General features: G+C 52.5%; 1 long non-coding RNA gene across 1 annotated transcript; it reads right to left on the bottom strand.

Annotated features, from left to right (window-relative positions):
• Positions 1-20,286: 20,286 nt before the first annotated feature.
• On the bottom strand, positions 20,287-23,140 carry LOC142819165 (uncharacterized). The gene is made up of 2 exons (XR_016347568.1): positions 23,026-23,140; positions 20,287-20,556 (listed from the first exon to the last, which is right to left on the bottom strand). It is a non-coding gene; the product is annotated as an uncharacterized LOC142819165 (long non-coding RNA).
• Between the last annotated feature and the right edge of the window lie 211 nt (positions 23,141-23,351).

Raw genomic sequence — 23,351 nt, 5'->3', positions numbered from 1 at the left:
TTGCCTGCCCTGGCCATGCCATCTGACTGCCTGGGCTTGGGCCTCACCACATCCTGCCATGCAGTGGGGGGGGGGGGGGGGGGGGGGGGCATTGCTTAGGGGCCAGCAGGCACGGTGGTCAGGCTGCAGCCAGTCTCCTATCGCAAGGCTTGGCTTTGCTGGGGAGCCTTGGGGGCCCAGTGTTCAAGTTTGTCTCCCATGGCTGCCAGGGACTCTCAAGAGGCTGAAGGAGGAGGGAACAGTGGGGTCCCCAGGCCCACCCTCTCCACCAAGTCTAGGCCTGGCCCTGAGGTGGAAAGGCCTCAATCCCTTCTGCCTCTTACTCCAGATCAGCCTTTTTTGGCTGCTTCCACCTTCCCTGTTTTCCCTTCAGTTTGGGGCATGGCCCCCGCACCTCTGCTTTCAGCCATTTCTAAAGCTGACAGGGGTGCTTCCCAGCTCACTCGGAGTCCAATTGTTCCCCCGGTCGGGCCCCAGCCTCTTGGCCAGGTCTACCAGTCCTGGTCCTACCCCTGTGGCTCACTCTGCCTCAGGCTACAGCCTCTCTGCCGTCTCGCTGTCCTTCACCTCAAACCCCCACCCTCCGTTCCACTGCCAGAGCACCCTGGCCAGCTGGTCCTTGGCCCAGCCCTGCCCCACCACTCCTTCCGCCTTCATGGGGGCCGGGCACCCCATCGCACCCTGTTTGCTCAGAAGCTGAAACTCAGAAGAGGGGACGTGACCCCATCATGGTCACACAGGCGGTCTGCAGCCACACGCGGATTTGACCCCTTGTTTTCCCGAGGCCTAGTCCAGTGCCCTAGCCATTAGGCACCTCTCTGACACCAGACAGCTTCTGGAAGAACCCGAGGTCCAGACATCCAGGGGCAGATGGGTGCTGCTGCTTGGCACATGGGCACCATGCCTGAGGTGGCACATGGATGCGACCCCTGAATTCGCGTCTGATGCCAGGTACTGATGAGGATTGCAACTGCACTTACTGCCTACTTTCCCACAGAGCCAATGGGCAGAGCCCGTCCCCAGGGCCGGGCCACCATGCTGCTGGTGTGGTCCGAGTGAGAGCATTGTACGGATGTGCTTGTATGGTCTGAGCTCTCTGCTCAGGCCCACAGGGGCACTAGCCACCACAGAGTCCTGAACATGGTGGGGAAAAATTTGGTTGAGCAAAAAAAAAAACCAAAACTCGGAGACCACATTTGTTGAGCAAAAAAATTCGTCTTTAAATTCCTGCGCTCAACACTCCCCCTGCCAAACACGGCAGGGAAAAATGTCCCCCTGGCCTTCCATCCAAGAAAAACATGTCCAGTATTTTCTGTTTTTTTTCAGAAGACGCAATGATGGGACACCTGTCAAGTCTAGCAGGGTGCAGAGGATCATGCTGCATTCTGGAGAGGGGAAGGTGTGTGGAGGGAGGTCTGGGAATGATTTTGCTTCCTGGAGGTTCTGCACCTGCCTCACTTCAGCTGGCAGCTGAATAGCCCCAGCCTGGCTCGCATGCTGGGTGAGCAGCAGCAGATCTGTCTTAAACAAGAGAGGTCCATACATCAGCCAGCCTGTGTCCTGATGTTTTGGTGACACCCTTTAGCACCTGCACTGCTGGTATATTTTGGGCATGGCTGCAATTCCACCATATGGCAAAGGCTCAGTCTGCCATGGTTACGTTTTCCCCAGCCTCACCCCCTTCCTTTTTCAAAGCGATGGGCGTGGCTATACAACTCACTAAGCGTGACTCTGCTTTGACAGGCCTTGGCGGTTCCTCCAGGGACCAGCATTTTGGCTAACGTGCTGGTACCCTGAGCCAACGTGCCAAGCCCTGAGGATGGAGCTGGAGAAGGTGACTTAAGGGATGAACAGACTGCGAACAGTATGTACCGTCTTAGAGGCCAGTGGTGAAACGTACATACTTCCATCTGCACTTGGCAACTGAGGATCTGAGCTCACCTAGCAATGGGGTTGGCAGAAATACAATGGCTCATTGTGAGCCAAGTCCTGAGGCTAGTTATAAACACTGGACTGAAACCTGAGGCCTTTACTTTGCACTTAGTCCCTACTAGGGTTGCTGGCCTTCTGGAAGTGTCTTGGAGTCTCCAACAATTAAAAAGTAACCCTTTAAGCAAAGACTTGAAGGCATGATGAAACCTCCAGGAACATGGCCAGCCCCAACTGGCAACCCTACAGTCAGGACTGACTTAGCCCTCATTCACCAAAGCGCACGTAGAGACGGAATTAGAGCTGAGTAAGGAACTCGGGATTTGGTCAGGATGAATGAAAGCGCATGCGAGATGGTTACAATTCATTATCGTTGTCAGTGGGCGCAATAGTCATGGCTAGACGTCCAGTCATGGACCATCTCTCTAGTGTGGTAGGTGCTGTGCATTATTGCTATTTATTAGGGCTACATCTAGACTGGCATGATTTTCCGCAAATGCTTTTAAAGGAAAAGTTTTTCCGTTAAAAGCATTTGCAGAAAAGAGCATCTAGATTGGCATGGACGCTTTTGCACAAAAGCACTTTTTGCAGAAAAGCGTCTGTGCCAATCTAGACGCGGTTTTGCGCAAGAAAGCCCCGATCGCCATTTTCGCCATCAGGGCTTTTTTTGCGGAAAACACTACTGCAAAAAAAGTGTAGTGTTTTCCGCAAAAAAAGCCCCGATCGTGAAAATGACGATCGGGGCTTTTTTGCGGAAAAGCGCGTCTAGATTGGCCATGGACGCTTTTCCGGAAAAGCGTCCTGCCAATCTAGACACGCTTTTCTGAAAATGCTTTTAACGGAAAACTTTTCTGTTAAAAGCATTTCCGGAAAATCATGCCAGTGTAGACGTAGCCCTAGAGGGAAAGCAGGCCAACGGGTTTCTCTGACACACAAATGTGCACAATGCCTAGCCCCCCAACCACTAGTGGGGCTTGAAAACAGGTGGGGTTGCCTTGAGAGAGAATGGCCACACACAAGGCACTGAGGTGGGAGATGCCTTGTCCCACCTTGTCCCTGAGCATCCAGGCTTGTCCAAGATCCTTAATTGTCCCAGTGGGGGGTTTCACCTAAATATCTTTGAGGACCTAGGCCTAAACACATGGTCCACGGACACACGGGAAACCTATGGCATGGCACAGCCTTGGTCTCTCAAGATCTAGGTTAGGAGACTCCTTTCTCTTCTGCCTCATCTAGACCTGGTCGGTTCCCCATTGAAAATGTTGGGGAGAAACATTTGGATTTGGATGGACCTTTCGAAAGGGAAGAAAAATATTCATTTTGTTTTGAACTAAAAGAGCATTTTGTTTCAGTTTACAAAAGTACCAAAAGGAGAAGAGAGTTGAAGCCAAAACACATTTTGTTGTTTCCGGTCAAGGCTGTGACAGACAAAGTTGTGTTATTTTGGTGGGGCTGGGGTTAAACTGAAACCAAACAACATTTTGTGGAGGCAAAACGAATATTCTTGTTTCCTTTCAAAAGGCTGACTCAAAATGAGAATTTCCCCTTTGAGGGTTCCCCGTATCATTTTTGTTGGAACTGACATATTCTGGTGAAAACAGATTTTGAAGAAACCGTATTATTTTGGCGGGAAAATGTTTTACACAAAGGATTTCCACTAGGGCTGTGTCTAGACTGGCAAGTTTTTCCGCAAAATCATTTGATTTTGCGGAAAAACTTGCCAGCTGTCTACACTGGCCACTTGAATTTCCCGAAAAGCACTGATGATCTCATGTAAAATCATCAGTGCTTTTCCGGAAATACTATGCTGCTCTCGTTCGGGAAAAAGTCTTTTTCCGAAAGACTTTTGCGCAAAAGGGCCAGTGTAGACAGCACAGTACTGTTTTACGCAAAAAAGCCCTGATCGCGAAAATGGCCATTGGGGCTTTTTTGCGGAAAAGCGCATCTAGATTGGCCACGGACACTTTTCCGCAAAAAGTGCTTTTGCGGAAAAGCGTCCTGCCAATCTAGACGCGCTTTTCTGAAAATGCTTTTAATGGAAAACTTTTCCGTTAAAAGCATTTCCGGAAAATCATGCCAGTCTAGACACAGCCTAGGTGTATTAATCCCGGTCTGTATCCTTCATATGCCCTTCACCCTTGTGGCACGACACTGAACTCCATGCTCAGGCTGCCAGCCTGTGTGTGATGCAGTTTTCTTAGTCCCCACGAGCTAGCTGGCCGCGCTCACACAGCTCGGGCAGCTTGCCGAATTTCACAGCCCATGGCAGGGCTCGCTGGAGGAACCCAGCAGCCAGAAGGACAATGTACCTACCACGTAACAGCCAGGATGTGGGAAGGTGTCATTGGGGCAAGACAAACCCCTGCTGATAGAAAATGTCTCATGAGCTCTCTAATGAGATTGCTATGGATCTTGTAGATGCCACCATCACAAGTCATGGACAAGGACTCCCCAGGGCTAGATGCTGTATGGACACACAGACAGTGGAGTCTCTACTCGAAAGAGTTTACTGATCCAGGTGGACATAGGAAACCAAGTCAGGTGAACAAGAGATAAGAATCTGGATTTCCACCTGCAGTAGGTTAACACCCTGGCCACCTGCATAAGATAGTTTCTCTAAGGGTTAGTAGAAAAACTCTTCTGAATTTCCACTTTTTTTAAACAAAATTTTTTATTTCATATTGAATTTTGTACAGAGATTTTTGGTTTTGTGATGGAAAAATGCAAAACGTTCCAATTCTTTGTCCAATTTTTCCCCCTCCCCCCATTCCCCTCCTTTCTCTCTTTGTGATCACCCTTTCATCTGGGTTTACACAGCAACTGACACAAGAGAGCTATGATTGGGGCTCCTAGATGCTAATGTAATGCAAATAATAAATAGTAACAATGAGGCAATTTTCCCTCCAACGATCACGAGAGCGCTACAGTTGTGGCTGCAATTCAGTTTTAACTGTAACCCCATTTTCACTTTCAAGCCCTTCAAAATTGTCTCCTGAGGCTGAAACGCTCTGAGCAAAACCTGTCTGCCGTCTATGTTACAAGAATGTAGCCCACGTGTGGCCCAAGTGTACCAGGTCACACCAGCGAGGGTGGACACGGTTCTCAGCAGTCCCAGAATGTCCGGGACCAGAGAATGCTTGCGTGGCCACCTCGTGGATGGTCCCCAACCCTGTGGTATCCTGGCGCAGAGCTGGGGTGTGGCACAATGGGGAGGCACCCGGCCACCCTGGGAAAGCAGGAAAACAGGGCAATGGAGTGAATAAACGGGCTCAAATAAGACCAGAGGAGACCACGGCCCAGCCCAGGAGGGGGCATTGTGGCCAGTGGATGCGGATCCCTAGCCGTGTGTGCAAGGTGAGGTTTTTGCAGCAGACTAGTCGGGCAGCACAGTTTGGCTGGCGGTTCTGCACACAGCCCCTGAGGGAGGTTGCCTGTGGGCCCTGTACAGATTGCAGGCGGCCATGGTTGCCTCCACAGCATCCATTCCCTCTTCATGCCTGCGCTGGCAAAGTCCGCCAGCTGCACACGGGTGTGAAATGTGGTGTAATTCTGCCCCCTTGTGGTGAACTGTGCCCAGAGGCACTCCGTGTAGCTCCCAAGCTTCTCTCCCTCTCACCAATGAAAGATATTTACCTCAGCCGCCTTGTCCCACCACAGGAAGAAGCAGGCCTGCCCCTCATGGCTGCTAAAACATTTTCCAGTTGGGATTAAATGCCCCCCTCTCTGTATGAGATGCAGATCTGAAACCGGCCAGCTCGGCTTATGCAGGGCCTGAGGGGTTTGTGTGCACAGAGCAGGATACAACACCGAACATGATGCGTTGCGTATGAATAACCCGTGCGCTGACGGGAGGCCTCTGGCGATTACAGCAGATGTTCAGGTAGGCGGTTTTTAATGCATTCCTGAGAGGGTTATACAGTGAGGGTATGTCTAGACTGCATCCCTCTGTCGGCACAGGGATGCAGATTAGGCAGGTCGACATGGCAAATGAGGCAGGGATTTAACTATCCCGTGCCTAATTTGCATAAAAATGGCCGCTGCGTTTTGCCGACTCAGCACTTTGTCTGCAAAAAGCGGCAGTCTAGAGGGGGATCTGTCGAGAAAGAAGCCTTTTTCAACAGATCTCTTATGCCTCCTGCAAGATTCCACAACCCCCCTGGGCAATTTATTCCAACTTTAACCACCCTGACAGGTAGGAAGTTTTTTCTAATGTCCAACTTAAACCTCCCTTGCTACAATTTAAGTCCATTGCTTCTTGTCCTGTCCTCGGAGGCCAAGGAGAACATTTTTTCTCCCTCCTTCTTAGAACACCCTTCTATACCATTCAAGCACGAGCCTTCTCCATCTGTTCGATGTGGCGCTAACGCCCCCTGCCGACCATCTTTGGCGCAGTGCATCCATCACATCCTTGGCTTTCCTCCGGCTCTCGTTCCTACCACCTTTTCCTGCCAATCTATCTTCCCCAGCTCCCCTTCTTTCACCCTCTGCATGTGTCCGAACCAGGAAAGAATCCCTGGATTTTGTCAGTCACATCACGGACCTTGATTTCCATCCTCATACTTCCGCTTCCCAATCTATCCCGCCTTAGGTGGGGTGAAGACATCTCATCTCAAACACGTCAGCTCAGCGCCTGCCACCTCTATCGCCCCTGCCTCTGCACCATATCACATTGTTCTTTGGAGCCTGGTTTTAGTTTCAGTGGTACACAGCCCCTGCGGTGTTCTCCCATGCTGTTCCAGCACTCCCCAATCTCTCACACTCCAGCTCAGCAGCTTCCATCAAGAGACTTGAACCGGTCACCTCAGGCCAGCATAGCTGGTCATACCATTAGTTCACAATCTCCTCCAGGTCCTCTTTTGCGGATGCCGTGTGTGCACCTAGCAGCTCCTTGCTTTTTCCTGTTAGGCTCTTCCTGCAGACACAGCCCATCAACGTGATAAGTAGTAGCGGCCGCAGCGCCTGTCAGGAACTGAGGCCTGAAGCAGAGCCTGTCTCCAGGCAACCCAGCTAGCGCCACTGATCTGGAGTAGGTTGCCTGATTGGCTATGTGGCTGGTTGGTGGGAAGCGACAGCCGACTGGCCTTAGAGCCCAGGAGATGTTCAACAGCTGATCAGAACATTCCTTACAACTGTTATAGCTTTGTTCCAGCTCCTGCCATCCCCTCTCCAGGCAACCTGGTCTCTGACCCTCATTGCTGATTCCTGGCTTCTGACTCCAGCTCAGACCAGGCTCCAGTTCCTCACTACCAATTCCTGCTTTAACCACTATGCCTGACCACCCATGCCCTGCTCTCGGACAGTCTGACTTTCCCCTGAAGGGATTTCTTGTTTCAAAACATGTCTGGCTCCCTGTTCTCGGTCTCTGTGGGACAGAGTATTCACAATAGCTCTGATCTCCTCCGACAGTCCCTATTCCCTCAGCACGGGCGTGAACATCCTTCTGGCCACTCTATCATATGCCTTCTCCAGGTCTATAAGGGTGTCTAAACTACATGGCTCCATTGGTGGAGCCATGTAGATTAGGCTGATCGGCAAAGGGAAATGAAGCCGCGATTTAAATAATCGCAGCTTAATTTAAATTTAAATGGCTGCCGCACTGAGCCGACAAACAGCTGATCAGCTGTTTGTCGGCTCAACACGCTAGTCTGGACGCTCCCGCGCCGACCTGAAAGCCCTTTATCGACCTCCCCGTTATGCCTCGTAGGATAAGGTTTACCGGGGAGGTCGATAAAGGTTTACCGGGGAGGTCCAGACTAGCGCGCTGAGCTGACAAACAGCTGATCAGCTGTTTGTCGGCTCAGGGCGGCAGCCATTTAAATTTAAATGAAGCCGCAATTGCCGCGATTATTTAAATCGCGGCTTCATTTCCCTTTGCCGAACAAACAAATCTACATGGCTCTGTCGACGGAGCCATGTAGTTTAGACGTACCCTAAGAGACCAGACGCTGTCCTGTTGGTACTCTAGCTGCTTGTCTACCTCTCGCCGAATGCCAACATGGCCTCTGGAGTTCCTCGTCCCTTCCTAAAGCTGGGCTGTTCTTCTTCCAGGAGAGGTTCTAGCATTCTCCTAACCCTAACAGCCAGGACCTGCTCCAATATGTTCACCCCACGCAACAATAGCTTTATCCCTCAGTCATTTCTGTCTTGATGGATGCTCCCCATCTAAGGTATGGGGACCCAGACAGACTTCCACCGGTCTCTGGGAATTGTTTCTCCATATGGCTAGCAGGCTTCCCTGAAGGTCGTGCACAAATGGAGTTCCAAAGCCATCCTCCTTACCTTTACAGCTTTCTTTGGTATTGCCAGAGATCTTTCTGCCAACCAGCAAAAGGGTCTTTTCCAAACTTGGCTTCTCCCTGCCTCTCATTGCCTACTGGCAGCTCACTCTTTGTATTCGCTTTCATTTCCATGCAAGGAACTCCGGCCGATTCTCGTCCTGGATTACGACTCCGCTGCCTCTCCTCTCGTTTCCGCCAGCTTCCCTTTGTCATTATCCACCTGCCTCCTCTGCGGCCGCAAGCCACCTTCTGCCACTCCTTGTCAGCAGAAGCCGAGTCCATTTCCACCCAGCCATCCTTCCCCGCTTGCACAAACGTATCTCTTGTACTTCCCCTTTGCTTCCTGTACGTTAACCTGCTTTTCTTTGAGCTTAGTCCCCATCTTGTCCAGCTACCACAACTTTTGCCACATGAGGTTTGTGCTACAGCTCTGCCATCTGGCTGGGTATCACTTTGCAGCCCAGACCTTGACTCCAGTGAGATTGCCTCACCAACATCCTGGGCAGCGGGTACTGTAGGCAAGGGAAGGCATTGCCTTCCCAAAATTGCCTACACTGCCCAGCTGCCCGGGGGCGGGGCAGGGGCAGCCCTGGCTGTCAGCTGGGGTTGGGTGGGGCTTGGCTGGGAGTGGGGAAAGGTTGTGAAAGGGCACAGTCTCGGGAGGAAACGGTGTGGTTTTGGGCAGAAGGGGCGGGGCTTCAGCTGCCTCCCCCAGCTGGACTTTCACCTGCCACCCATGACCAACATCCTAGCAATCTGCCCCCACAACACCTCCCTCCCGCCCTCCACACAGCTGTATGCAACCAATGGACTCACCCAGTTTTGGAGCACTGCATTGGCTATCATCCATCGCGGGCCCATGCACATGTCTACCAACACGTTCCCTTCCTCTTTCATAGTGCCTAGGCTGCATGTTGCTAAATGTGTGCCTTAGCTCCTTCTGTTCTACCCTGTGGCTGTATCTAGACTGGCCACTTTTTCCAGAAAAGCAGTGCTTTTCCGGAAAAACTTCCCAGCTGTCTACACTGGCCGCTTAAATTTCGGCAAAAGCACTGACGATCTCATGTAAGATTGTCAGTGTTTTTGCGGAAATACTATGCTGCTCCTGTTTGGGCAAAAGTCTTTTTCCGAAAGACTTTTGCGCAAAAGGGCCAGTGTAGACAGCAAAGATTTGTTTTCCTCAAAAACGCCCCGATCGCGAAAATGGCAATCGGGACCTTTTTGCGGAAAAGCGTCCGTGGCCAATCTAGACGCGCTTTTCCGAAAATGCTTTTAACGGAAAACTTTTCCGTTAAAAGCATTTCCGGAAAATCATGCCAGTCTAGACATAGCCATTGTGTGCAGTCAGATTGCTCAGCACCAAAGCAGCAACTCGGGGTGGTCGTGTCTGCTAGTGCATGTGCAATGCATTCCCTTTTAAAGTCAGCACATCAGGTTTGTGGATGCAACCCTGAAATCTCTTCTGCTGCTATCAAAGGGAGTTCCGATCTCTCTCTCTCAGATGTAGGGAAGTTTCTAGCTCCCACCAGAGCAGTATCTAAGGATGTAGTCAATTGTCCAACAATTGTAAGTCCCATATCTGAGTCCAGATTTAGAGACACGTGGCTGATACAATGCACCTAGCTCGGGATTATCATACATCTCATTCCAGACGTCTCTGGTGCTTCGTTTCCCATCCACCTCCTCCCCTGTCATGAGAAGAGGCAGAACATTTAATCAGGAATTCACACTTGCAATCTGAGCGCTGGAAGGACACTTTTGAACCAAATTGGCTTTGGGAATTTTAGCGTGGCCCGCAGCTGCTGGCCTATTAAAACTGAGTAATGCAATAAAACAGGCAGTTGAACAGGAAAACAACAACACTGTAGCGAGGCGCTGCGAAGAGGGATGGGGGAAAATGCTATTTGGAAAGTTTCTTTAACGGGTGTCGTATCATAAAAGTCATTGTTTTAATGACTTCCTACTGCGCTCAGCAGTAAATATTCTTGCCCATATGTGCTGAGAAAACCTTATCTTCCTCTTCCAAAAACTGCCTCATAAATTCCAAAATTATAATGTGAACAAAAAAAATATGTTTAGAAATCACTGTTTAGCTTTCTGACTCGGATCCACTTCTAACCCAGCCAGTGGGTAATTCCTCCCAGGATCACATGGTGGTGCCAGTGAGCTGTGTTCACCCAGAGGAAACTCTCCTGTGAGATTGCCCATGGAGGGGCATGGGCCACTTAGGGCTTGCTCCTGCAATGGGGCAGAGCCCCTGTTGCAAGATGCTGAGTACCAGTTGCTCCTGTGAAAGCCAATGGCAGGGGCAGGTGCTCAGCACTTTGCAGGATCTGGCCTTTGAAGAGCTCCAGCATGCCTGACCCAGGGAGACAAAGGCCGTTTTTATCACCGCGGAGAGGGGCGACGGGTTTGCAGAGCAGCTGGTGCCATGTCAAGTTCCCCCGGGAGCCGGCAAGAGGGGAGCTATTTAAAGAGCCTCCAGGAGGTTTGTTCCAGGGATTCACAGCAGGGGGCTAGCTACGGGGAGGCCTGAGTGGGCCGTGACCACACACTTAGCATCCAGCCCCCCAAGTCGGGGCCACAGCTCCCCAAATCCACAAGGCTCCTGATCCTGGGTGGGTGTCTGTCGGCCTGGCCACATGGCTCCCCTGCTGGCTCTACCTGCTGCTCCCCGGTTTCCAGCCCCAGCCCTGCAGAGGACATGCCTCAGGGGACAGGCCAGGGAGGGGCTAGTGCTAGGGCTGGAAACGGGGGCAGCAGCACATGGCACACCGGCAGGAGGGGGATGCAGCCAGGCTGGCAGATACCAAGCAGGGCTTGGGAAGGGGGGTTGGAGTTCAAGTGCCGCTGGGGCCCCCCCTCTGTCGCATGGGTGTGCCCTGCAGCCTGTGTACCCCAGGTGCCTGCTGAGCAGTAAGGGGGACAGCTCCACCTTTCCTCCCTCCTCTTGCTGCCCCTCTCCCCAGGACACTGGATCCCTCCTGCACACCTGATCCTTCCTCCATCCTTCTGCCCATCATTGCCCGCCCACCTGACACCTGGGCCCGCCCCCTTCCCCTGTCCTCGCTGCCGCTGAGCACAGCATTTGTGTTCACTCCTGCTCCATCCGCTGAGGTCGGGGGCTCTCGCCTTGTTGGGTTGAGCAGGGAGTTCTGCTTGCATCAGGCCGTAGCACGCAGGGGAGATCGGGGGCCGGGGGGAGGGCAGAAAGGGTTCCCGGGTGTGTCGAAGGCAGCGATGCAATGCACATGAGCTGCACTGGGCATCTCAACCCGTTGTTCCCATTGCAAATCCGTAACCCAGCTCAGCAGGGATGGCCGCTTGGACGCGTGTCTGCTTCTTGCACGGCCCTCGACCGCAAGCCAGCCCAGGGACGTTAGCCCATCACCTTCATCAGCGTTAGACTCCCCATTGAGACCAGATCATACTCCGGTTCAAAACGAAACTCCAGGTAGACAAGGGTGTTGGCCGACCAGGTCTAATGTTGCTACAACCTCATGGGAAAACCCTCTGAGCCACTCACTGGTGATCTCTGCACCAGGACTCGCCCTGCCGTTCAAAACAGCTTTGCCTAAGGCAGTGGTTCCCAATCTTTTCACTAGTGCGGACCCCCAATCACCCGCCCAAACCGTTCACGGACCCCCATCAAAGCCAATTCTAGCCACAATTCTAGCAGGGGTGATCCTCGACTTACCACCACCTGACTTACAACTCCCCACATTTACAACCAGTTTTTTCGTGCAAGATAGCTCCTAACCCGTCCCCCCAATTTATGTCCGCAGCTCACATTTACGACGGCGTACAACGCAGACTGCACGCATCATCCCCAAACAGGAAACACATACGGTCAGTCAGGCTCACCAATCTGCATCTTCTGCTTGAACTGTGCGCGTCTCCGCCACATCAGTCTTCTCTTTTTAGTTATTTTTGTGCATTATTTGTACTATTTAGTTCAATTTTCCTCCATTTCCACAGGGAATTTTGGTATTTTTAGGGTATGAAATGGATTTCTAGGAACAGAACTGCAATTTCTAACATTGTGCCTGTGGGAAAAAAGGATTCGACTTACGACAGCGTGACTCACGACAGTTCTCCAGGAGTTAGGTTGTAAGTGCAAGAACTAAGCTAATTTGAACTAGTGCATCTAGACCTAAAAACTAATTCAAATTAGCGTTTTGCTCATTCAAACTAGCATGTGCCACAGGCTGCCATCTGGGGGGGGTCAATTGGGGGGGCTGTCAAGATCCAGGAGGCCCTGCAGGAGAGCTTCCACCCCGAGGAGCCCACAGAGCCACCCCAGTCCTCCCCATTGGGGGCTCGTACCCCATTCCTCCCTCACCTCCTTCCAATTACCCTTCCTGATGTAAAAAATAAAGGACACGTGTGTTCAAAAATAGAAACTCTCTTTATTGAACAAAACTTGGGGGGGGGGGGGATTAACCTCTGGGGAGACTGGGAAAAGGAGGTGGGAGAGGGGAAGAGAGAGGGTGGGAGAGGGGAGGGGGAAACCTGGGAGGAGGGAGCTGGAAGGGGGAAGCCAGGGGAAGAAGGAGGAGGGGAAGTATCAAACTATGGTACGCCATATCTTCAGTACTGTGTACAGACGTGGTCTCATCACCTCAAAAAGATGTTTTGGCCTTGGAAAGGGTTCAGAAAAGGGCAACTAAAATGATTAGGGGTTTGGAACAGGTCCCATATGAAGAGAGGCTAAAGAGACTGGGACTTTTCAGCTTAGAAAAGAGGAAACGGAGGGGGGATATGATAGAGGTCTATAAAATCATGAGTGGTGTGGAGAGGGTGCATAAAGAAAAGTTCTTCATTAGTTCCCATAATATAAGGACTAGAGGACACCAAATGAAATGAATGGGTAGCAGGCTTCAAACTGATAAAAGAAAGTTCTTCTTCACAAAGCAAATAGTCAACCTGTGGAACTCCTTGCCACAGGAGGCTGTGAAGGCTAGAACTATAACAGAGTTTAAAGAGAAGTTAGATAAAGTCATGGAGGTTGGGTCCATGGCGTGATATTAGCCAGGGGGTAGAAATGGTGTCCCTGGCCTCTGTTTGTGGAAGGCTGGAGATGGATGGCACGAGACAAATGGCTTGGTCATTGTCTTTGGTCCATCCCCTCCGGGGTACCTGGTACTGGCCGCTGTCAGCAGACAGGCTACTGGGCTAGATGGACCTTTGGTCTGACTCAGTACAGCCGTTCTTATGTTCTAAGCTCAGGGCTCAGGGTCGGGGGTCTCACTGGACAAACTTGATTTTCACGCAAACCTTTGGTGGCCAGGCTGGCAGCTCTCCTGCCCTAGACGGCCACTTTCTTGTGCCTAGTGTGGAGATTGTGGACGTTGGAGGCCTCCCCTCAAACCTGGATGAGGTCCATGATCTCCGCACTAGACCAGGCAGGCACCCGCCTCTTGGGGCCCCGGGCAGGCTCCTGGCAGCCGCCAGCCTGGTCCTAGGAAGAGGCGGAGGGCTGGGTGCTGGCAGCTTGCAACTGGCACAAGCACTGTAGCCAGACCGTGCCCCTTTAAGGGCTCCGGGGCTGGGAGGGGGGCAGAAAAGTTTCCCTGGTTTGGCCCAGAGTGGCCATCAGGGCAAGCTGGGGAGGGCTAGCCTCCCACTAGTTTGAATTAAGTGGCTACACAGCCCTTAATTCGAACTACTTAATTCGAACTAGGGGTTAGTCCTCGTAGAATGAGGTTTACCTAGTTCGAATTAAGTTCAAACTAGCGGTTTGTATGTGTAGCGCCTATGAAAGTTAATTTGAACTAACGGCTGTTAGTTTGAACTAACTTTGTAGTGTAGATTTACCCTTTAGTTTTGGGGAATCCAGTTCAAGTCTTCTCCAATGGGTCTAACTTTCAGAGCACAGCGAAATCCCCCCCCCCCCCGAATTAGGCCTACTTACGACATCTCCAATTGAGCCCCCGATCATCACTCGATAGACTCTTGGCCTGAATCTGCCAATACAGCAAGAGCCCCAGGCCTGGGATACGGCCGGTCCAAGCCTTGCAAACACCTTGCAGCGATTCGGGAGCACGCGCCGCTGTGCACAAGGTAATGAAGTCAATTAGCAGAGCGGCCGAGTTTGTAAGTGATGCATAATTAATTATCCTTAATAAGTTGGATGGAGGAACCAGTGGGAGTAAGTGACCCTTGGATTCCTTTTGTGCACGTGGCACATATCAAACAGCCCTGGTACATATCGTCCTTTTCCTGCTCTTCCCTGCTTTGGTGAAAGTCGCTTCTCCCTCTGGTTTTATGGGCTAAATAAAAAGGAGCACGTCCCCGTCACTGTTTATTACTCTCTTTTAGCAAGAACGGGGGGGGGGGGGGCACAGACTTCTTTTTTTTGTGGACATTTTATGTGACATAACATTTTATTGAGGAGCTGACCTTGACTAGCGCCTCCCCCCTGCAAACTCCCCCAGCCGCTGATCCGTGTCTGGACAGTGGTGCAGAAGATGGGGGGGAAGAATAGATGCAGGTCCTACAGAGATCACCCCATATCCTGGATGTTTGGGCACCTGCTTTGCAGCCAGATGTTATTCAAGTGGGGGTAGTTCTCACCACAGCCCCCCTCTGGGCCGGACTGACCCCTTCCTCTCCTGAACTCCCTCCGGGGGCAGAATTTTACAACTGACCCTAGCTTGCTAAATGGCTGACCTACAACTGGAGCGCTTGGTTTAGCCACATAGTTTGGCACTGGCCAAAGTTTGGAAGGGGACCTGTGCCCTGCACAGCCAGCGGCTCAACCCCTCAGCGCCCGCTGAAAGCACCTTTCACTCCTGGGGCTCACTAATTCATGCTAAGTCTGAGTAAGAACATAAGAAAGGCTGTTCCGGCCTCTGACAAACAGAGGCTAGGGACACCACTCCTACCCATGCTGGCTAATAGCCACTGATGGGCCTAACCTCTATGAATTTATCTAGCTTAATTTTGAATTTTCTGGGCTTCACAACATCCTCTAGCAAGGAGTTCCACAAGTTGACAGTGGAGTTTGTTACTGAGGTGGACTGACTATGTTTGTTACTTGTCAAAGACACGTTGCCCAGCTTGGCCGAGATCCCCAGTTTGTTTCAGTAGGTGATGAAAGTATTGCAAGTGGCCTGGGAGGCCCGTTCTCCCACTGGGCTGTACCTGGAGGGGTTTCAGGCATAGCTGGTGGTTAGTCCCTGCTATGGAGGGCCTGGGAGTTCATAGAGGAAGGGGCATCAGGTTGCTGCTGGAGGGCTGGGGAGGAGATCCAGACAGCTGAGGGACAGCTGGTACTTTTGCCTGGAGGGAAGCCCAGGAGGATAAGCCCGGAGATGGATGCTGGACTGGAGGCAGGGGTGGATCAGGGATTGCAGGCAGCCTCAGCTCCTGGCTTAATGGAGAGCGTGACCCGCCCTGAGCGGTGGGCATGAAAACCAGGAAGGAGGGTTGGTGTTGGGACTGTTTGAAGCTGAGGCTTGCTTGCAAAGCGCAGGCTGCCTGCTGAGCTCAGTGGCTGAGGAGTCTGTGGGTGGGCTGCCTTCCGGCGAAATCTGCTGAGGCCCTGCCAAGGGCCCGGTCAAGCCAATGGCTGAAAGAGGCCAAAGCAGGCACTGGAGAAACTGAGGCACAGCTATCTCCTACAAACCCCTCCCCCCCGCCCCTGGGAGCATGCTGCAGCAGCAGCTTTGCCACAAGGCCCCCCCAACCACCGCCTGTGTGTAACAGTTGTGGGGACGGGCAGCTGGGTCTGATCAGATTAGCCGTGGGCCCCTGGTGTGAAAATGAGCCGGTTTTGACTTGCCCATGTCGAGCAGCGGGAAGGGGGATGGTTTGCCCCATAGGAAGGGGATAGTTGCAGGTTCTAATGGCTGCTCCTTTGCCCGGGACAAACCCAATCTCTTCTGCTTGGCAGATCCTGCTCCCCTCTACTCCTTCAGCGCCTGTCCCGTACCTACAAGAGGCCTTTTACGCACAGACAGAGATTGCATTTGCCATGCAGACCTTACGAGGCTGATGGGGAAGGAGGCATGCAGAGAGAGGGCACCTTGCCCAAAGTCACAGAGCAAGTCAGTATCAGAGCTAGGGATGGTAGCCAGGTCATCTCCGTGCTAGCCTGGTGCTCTACCCACTCAACTACACTGCCCCTCAGGCTAGTTTTGTTTCCTGCAATGGCCAAGCAGGTTCTGTGCTCTGCAGAGACAGCCAAGACACACACACAGAGACACAGACATGCACACGCACACACACACTGGCACACGGACACACCGAGTCCAGTGCCTCCTGGCTACCTCTGTCCTGGCACCTTGGTTTGAAGTCCACTCTCAGCGCCGTGACTTTTCGTCTCTGGAAAAAGTGGATACAAACAGAAATCGCCAGGAGGCGGCCCATGGAATTGGATTTCCAGCCCACCCCAAGTTAGGTCACCCCGCCAAGGCAGCACCCAGGCAGCAGCGGTGCCATTGCTGGGTGTCGGGCAGCTATTTTCAGGAGCCCATTTCAGCGGCTCAGCTCACACGGGGTCCTCAGAAGCTCTGGGCCAACTCACGCCACCTCACACAGTTGGGAGGTTTTGGTTCGGGGTGTTGCAGGAGCGCTCCCAACAAGAGACACAGCTGGGTGAAAGTTGCTAGGCAGTGAATGGAGAGTCCATCAGCCAGCCTCTGCTCCCGGGTCTTGTAAGCGGCCATCTTGCCCATAGCCAGGAGGAGTTGATGGGGAGATGCCGCGACTTTTTGAGGGCGCAGATGGGGTGTGCGTAAATGAATAGGTGAGGGGAGAAATGCAGCCAGGCCCTCAACAAGAGGTGCTGGGGAAGCTGAAAGTGGGGCTGTGACCTGGTGCACTCAAGAGAGACGTGTGCCAGGGTCTCCCTCACAGAAGGGGCAAGTGTCAGGAACAGGGGTGAACCGTGCCTGTGCTGATGTCTCTGACGGGCCACAGAACCAAGGTGCAGTAAAGGCTGCCCCCCGGGGCTCCCCACCGTCTACTGGAGGTCAGAGAGCCCCCTATTTGTTATCGGGGTGGGACACGAGGGTGGGGAAGTGAAGGGTGTGATGCATAAGTGCGTAGAGATGACTTTTGGGCGCGGTTCGAAAGGGGAGCGGTTGCCGCATGTTGCTCGGGTGGTGAGCACCAGTGCTGGGCAGAGATGAATCATAGAATCATAGAATCATAGGACTGGAAGGGACCTCGTGAGGTCATCGAGTCCAGCCCCCCGCCCTCAAGGCAGGACCAAGCTCCGTCTACACCATCCCTGACAGATGTCTATCTAACCTGTTCTTAAATATCTCCAGAGAGGGAGATTCCACCACCTCCCTTGGCAATTTATTCCAATATTTGACCACCCTGACAGTTAGGAATTTTTTCCTAATGTCCAATCTAAACCTCCCCTGCTGCACTTTAAGCCCATTACTCCTTGTCCTGTCCTCAGAAACCAAGAGGAGCAAATTTTCTCCTTCCTCCTTGTGACACCCTTTTAGATATTTGAAAACCGCTAGTTCTAATAGGTACAGAGTAATGAATCTGTGAGGGACTTTGTCATCATCTGCTGAGCGTTTGGAAAGGGAAAAGGGCTCTGGAAAGTGCTACGGATTCATTATTCTCGATGCCCGGAAGATCCACTCGCCTCTGGAACGGTCTTCAGTGTTCACTCCAGTTCAGCGTTCACAAGCCAGTTCCCCAGCTACTCTGGTTAAAGGTGAAAAGTCTCTGCTCTCCCCTCTGGTCTAATTGCCTCTCAGGGTAATTAAACATCTTCTCTCAGCTCTTGTTAGGGGATGCACTTCGCCAGGCCGGAGGTGTCTTTGTTCAGTCATTTGCATGGCTGCTTTATTGCCCGAGTGCTGGTTCTGTGTCGAGACAGGCTTTGTTCTGCCCCACTGTGGCGCTTTCGTTTCCTCCCGTTTCTTTGCCCCAGGGCTGACTTATCCAGTAGGCACAGTGCCTAGGGCCCACGATACTTTTAGGGGCCCATGAAAATGTTTTAAAAAACCAAACGTCTAGAGTCGAAGACAATGTTTAAATTTTTTTCTCACAGCAGAAAAAAATGAAACTTTTAGGGCCCACGAAAATCTATTACATTTTGCCTAAAACAGAAAAAAAAATGTGGAAGTATTTACAGTTATATCAAAAATAATGTTTAATTTTTTTTTTTAATGGAGGAAAGGGCCCAAGAAGGCAAAAGTGCCTATGGCCCACGAAATTCATAATGCGGCCCTGCCTTGCCCTCCTGCTTCCCAGTGCGTCTCTGATCTGCCTTGTAAACACTCTCGCCTGCGCGCAAGAATTCCCCTTGCCCCTCTTCCTAGAGAGCCAGATCGGATCCCCACATCCCCAGTGTATCGGAAAGTCTTTGAAGTAAATTAAACTAAATTAGTGTCTCTGAAACACACGGAGGAGACCCCTGCTGAGTCCCGGGCCCAGCCCTTTTCATAACCTTTAACCCCCTGCCTGGCTTTGCCCGTTGCCTCTAATTCACCGTGAAGCACCCGGGGTGATTTGGAAACGTTCCCATCTGCCCCCAGCACATGGGCCCAGCTCCGGCAGCACCTATTCCCCGGCCAAGAAGACGGGCTGATTGAATAGGCCTGGCAGGAAGCTGGGCTAATGAATTACTTTCCCCTTATTATTCAGTGTCTAATCTTGTTGTGTCCCCCCTTCCTTCCCCTTAGGGAGAGTTTCCCCTGCCCCCCAGCCCCTCTGCCCCCAGGGCAGGAGGCTCCCACTGCTTGGCTGTAGGTGGAGCTGCACTGACCCTTCGGCAACAGAGGAGCGGGCAGGGTGGCTGGGATATTTTTCCCAGTGCTTTTCCCCAATGCCCTCGTCAGCTCTGTGGTACGTGCTGCAATTGCTCAGGAGCAGAGCTGGGCTGTGGGAGGTTGGGGATGTGGGCAGGGGCAGGGGCAGGGGCAGGGGAAGGGGCGGGGGCAGGGGAGATGTAGCTTTGGCCACGAAATAAAAGTGCGAACTTTGGATTTTCACCAGATTAGCAAAAATGTTTGGGCAGGGACAGGATAGTTGGCCCCAGTAGGCACCTGCTTTGCGCATAGGTCTGCAGGGTATGTCCACTGATTATGCACCGCACAGGGAGGTGATGCACAGCGAGTGATTCACGCGCTGGTGAAAGCAGGGGATTGCACGGGCACACTATGCCTGTGTGGTTGCAAGCAAGCAATTGTGTGCATGCCTAGTTATGAGCAGAGAATTGCCTGCACCTTCTATGCGTGCAAAGTGATAAATCTTGTGCCCGTGCGAGCTGTCCATGTGAGGCTTCTCATTTCTTTGCAGGCAAATCCAGTGCTGCTGAGAGGTGCTATTTCCAGAGCCCCGAGACAGGCGTTTTCTCCCCACAGAAAGGAGTGACAGGCCAGCGGGCTTCAAACTTTGGAACGGCCTTTTCCCATCTTCACTCCTCCCTCTCTTGACCCCATTGCATCCCTCCCCCAAAACCCCCCCCCCCAGCGACATGACCCAGGGAATTACGGGGGGGGGGGAGGGGCTGGTGCAGGGTGGTAGCAGGGGTCGGGCCCCCACACTCACTTCAGTGGCGGGAGCTGGAGTGACCCAGCATCCTGCTGCCTCTGCTCCTCTGAGTCCGAATCACTCAGGGGAGTGAAGCCGGCGGGGGCCAGGCTGCTCTGCTTCTTGCTGCCACAGTGAAGTGGAGGGACCCAGCTGGGAGGTGGCGGTGGAGAGGAGCAGGCGGGTGTGGTGAGTGCACGGGGGTCCAATCCCTGCTGCTGGCCCTAGATCCACCAGGCAATCCCCCGGGTCCTCTCCCCCTTATGGAGATTAGCCTGTAGGGGTCACTGTCCCATCCACAGGGCAAATGGAGTGACTGCTGTGGGACCCCCCCAAAACACAGGGCCTGGAACGGCCGCCACGAACCATCTTATGCATGGGACAGCTCTGGTACTGGGACCTGCGCTCTTCAACAGAGTCACAAATAATCTAGGGAAGGAGGTGAACGGGGAAGTGGCTGGTTTGTAGAAGATACAAAGATACTGCAGAAGGGTAAGTCCAAGGCAGACAGCGCAGAGCGACAAAAGGTCTCATAAACTGGGCAGCAAAATGGCGAATGAAAATCAACACTGAAAAGTGAAAAGTGATGCTCATTGGCAAAGCTAATCCAAGGATGGATTCCAAATTAGAGGTTACCACAGTAGGAAGAGATCTTGGACCCACCATGGGTAATTCTCTGAAAGCTTCTACTCCTGGTGCAGCAGCAATCACAAAGGCCATCGGTATGGTGGGGATTATTAGGAAAGGGAAAATCCCATCGTGCCTCTACCTGCATCCACGGCACGCTTGCACCCGGAGTACTCTGTCCAGATTTGGGTGACATCTCAAAAAGCAGACAGCGGAACTGAAAAAGATGTAGTGAAAGGCAGGTTCTCGGGGTCCACAATTGTCTTTAAACAATTGTCATCAATGAATTGGAAGGAAATATGGAATCCCTGCTGATGCCACATGTGGGGGACAAAATAGGAGCAGAGTGGGGAACGAGGCTGAGGCCAGGGCAGTGAAATAGAGGGATCAGGATCCCTTGGGAAGCTGGACCCACACAACCAAAACAGATTTAGGACACGCCCAGATTTAGGAACTGGAAACTGTGCCCAGACAAGAAGTGACTCTGAGGAGGATCAAGGGGTCATGCTAGGCCAGCCACCCAACAGGGGCTCCCAGGGGATGCTGTGGGGAACCCGGCTGAAGCTGTCCTTAGACATATGAGAAGAAAAGTGAATAGGGCAGGGAGGTGACATAGCATCAGGGAGGTCACGTCTCCACTTGCTGCGCTGGAGATCGATCCTCTGGCATTTGATTTAGTGGGTCTAGTTAAGACTTGCTAAATCGAACACTGAGGGCAGTTCTGGTCGGCGCCGGTACTCCTTGCAGTTGAGGAGTAATGGAAGCCAACAGAAGCGTTTACTTCAGTTAGCCTTCCTCTCTGATGATGTCACCAAGTTTGGCTTACGGCAGGGGTGGGGAACCTAAGGCCTGGGATGGGGAACCTAAGGCCCCCAGCTTGCCTAGATATGGCCTCTGGGGCTCCGGGCTCCCGCCCCAGCATAAGGGAGCCCTTGCTGGCACTCCATCCCCTGCTGCCCCTCCCCCCCCCCCCCTTGGAGTTGGAGCACACAAAATCTACGAGCCTGGGCCCCCCTAGGTTGTGGGATGCGAGGGGAATGTGGGGAGGGTCTTTCTCCTTCTCAGTTGGGGGTCACGTCACTGAGGGGGTTTTGATGGTTTTTTTGCTTCTCTCTTGTGTGCAGCCCTCAACTGAATTTTCTGTGGGTCAGCGGGCCCCTGACCCCCAAAAGGTTCCCCACCCCTGGGTTAAGGGAAGCCAACTCCAGCTATGTGTTTTATGTAGCTGGAGTTGTGTACCTTAACCCAGCCTTCCAGGGCTAGTGTAGACCCGGCCTGAGACCGAGACTGGAGTCTGCAGTCTGTTTTAAGAGCCACATTTTAAAAAGATGTTGAAAAATCGGAGCTGGGGCAGCAAAGAGCCCAGTGTTTGAGGCTGTAGAAAAACACCATCTTGTGAGCTACGGAGACGAGCCCAGTCTATGAGAGATGACTTCATTGTGCCATCCTGGAGAGAAAATGTCAGGTATTAAAGGGCTGTTTAATGTCTCCGAAAAAGGCAGAACAAGACCAGTGGCTGGAAGGTGAAAACAGACAAACTCATATTAGCAATAAGGGATAGGGTCAGGGCTGGTCTGAGCCATTCGTGCGCCCTGGGCCCCGGGTGCCCGGCGCATGCGCGGCCCCACCTCCGCCCTGTTTGGGCGCCCCGGGCGGTAGCCTGGTCAGCCCATAGCTTGGGCCAGCTCTGGATAGGGTCCAGCATGACCTAGACAAATTGGAGGGTTGGGACAAAAGAAATCTGATGAGGTTCAACAACGACAAGTGCAGAGTCCCGCACTTGGGACGGAAAAATCCCAAGCATTGGTACAGGCTGGGGACCGACTGGCTAAGTAGCAGTTCTGCAGAAAAGGACCTGGGGATTGCAGTGGATGAGAAGCTGGAGATGAGTTGACAAGGTGCCCTTGTAGCCAAGACAGCTAATGGCATATTAGGGTGCATCAGGAGGAGCATTGCCAGCAGATCTAAAGAAGTGATTATTCCCCTTTATTTGGCTCTGCTGAGGCCACATCTGCAGTATTGTGTCCAATTCTGGGGCCCCCAGTACAGAAAGGATGTGGATGCATTGGAGAGGGTCCAGTGGAGGGCAACCAAAAAGACGAGGGGGCTGGAGCACATGACTTATGAGGAGAGACTGAGGGTTTTGTGTTGGTTTAGTCTGCAGAAGAGAAGTGTGAGGGGGGGATTTGATAGCAGCCTTCAACTTCCTGAAGGGAGGTTCCAAAGAGGATGGAGAGAGGCTGTTCTCAGTGGTGACAAATGGCAGAACAAGGAGCAATGGTCTCAAGTTAAAGTGCAGAAGATCTAAGTTGGAAATTAGGAAAAACTATTTCCCTAGGAGGGTGGTGAAGCACTGGAATGGGTTCCCTAGGGAGGGGGTGGAATCTCCATCCCTAGAGGTGCTTAAGTCTCAGCTTGACAAAGCCCTGGCTGGGCTGATTGAGTTGGGGTTGGTCCTGCTTTGGGCTTGGCGCTGGACTCTTTGTCTCCTGAGGGCTCTTCCAGCCCTAGGATTCTATGGAACAAATTACCAGAGTTAGTGACGGATTCTCCATTTCCTGATGTTTCCTAATGAAGACTAGATGCCTTCCTGGTGGGTGTTTGGATCAAAACTTAGCTCCTGTGATATACAGAAGGGGCGGGATCGGCAGGGGTCAGATTCAACGATTTAATGGTCTCTTCTTACCTTAAAAGTTTACTAGCTAGTGGGAAAATGAGCGCGGCCTAGCAAGCAGCTTCTAGGGATTTACTGCAGCCAGCTTGGTCCCCAGACTCAGCTGCTATTCAGTGGGGTGCTCCAAGGGAAGCTGGTCAAACATCCAGGGAGGCTGGCCAGGGTCAGGACACCAGCCTTGCGGGGGGGTGGGGGGGTGGCAGTGACATCACAAAGGCCTGTGGCAGGACCTTGCCCTGTTGGGGGACAGTGGTGGGGAGGTGGTGACCTCAGAGAGACCCTGACCTCAGCCAGGCAGGACAGAGGGGCAAGGCTGGGGCAAGCTCAAAGACTGTGGC

This window comes from Pelodiscus sinensis, chromosome 20, assembly GCF_052426305.1.
Source record: "Pelodiscus sinensis isolate ZL-2025 chromosome 20, ASM5242630v1, whole genome shotgun sequence".
Lineage (NCBI taxonomy): Eukaryota > Metazoa > Chordata > Testudines > Trionychidae > Pelodiscus > Pelodiscus sinensis.
This window is presented reverse-complemented; position numbering and strand designations above follow the sequence as displayed.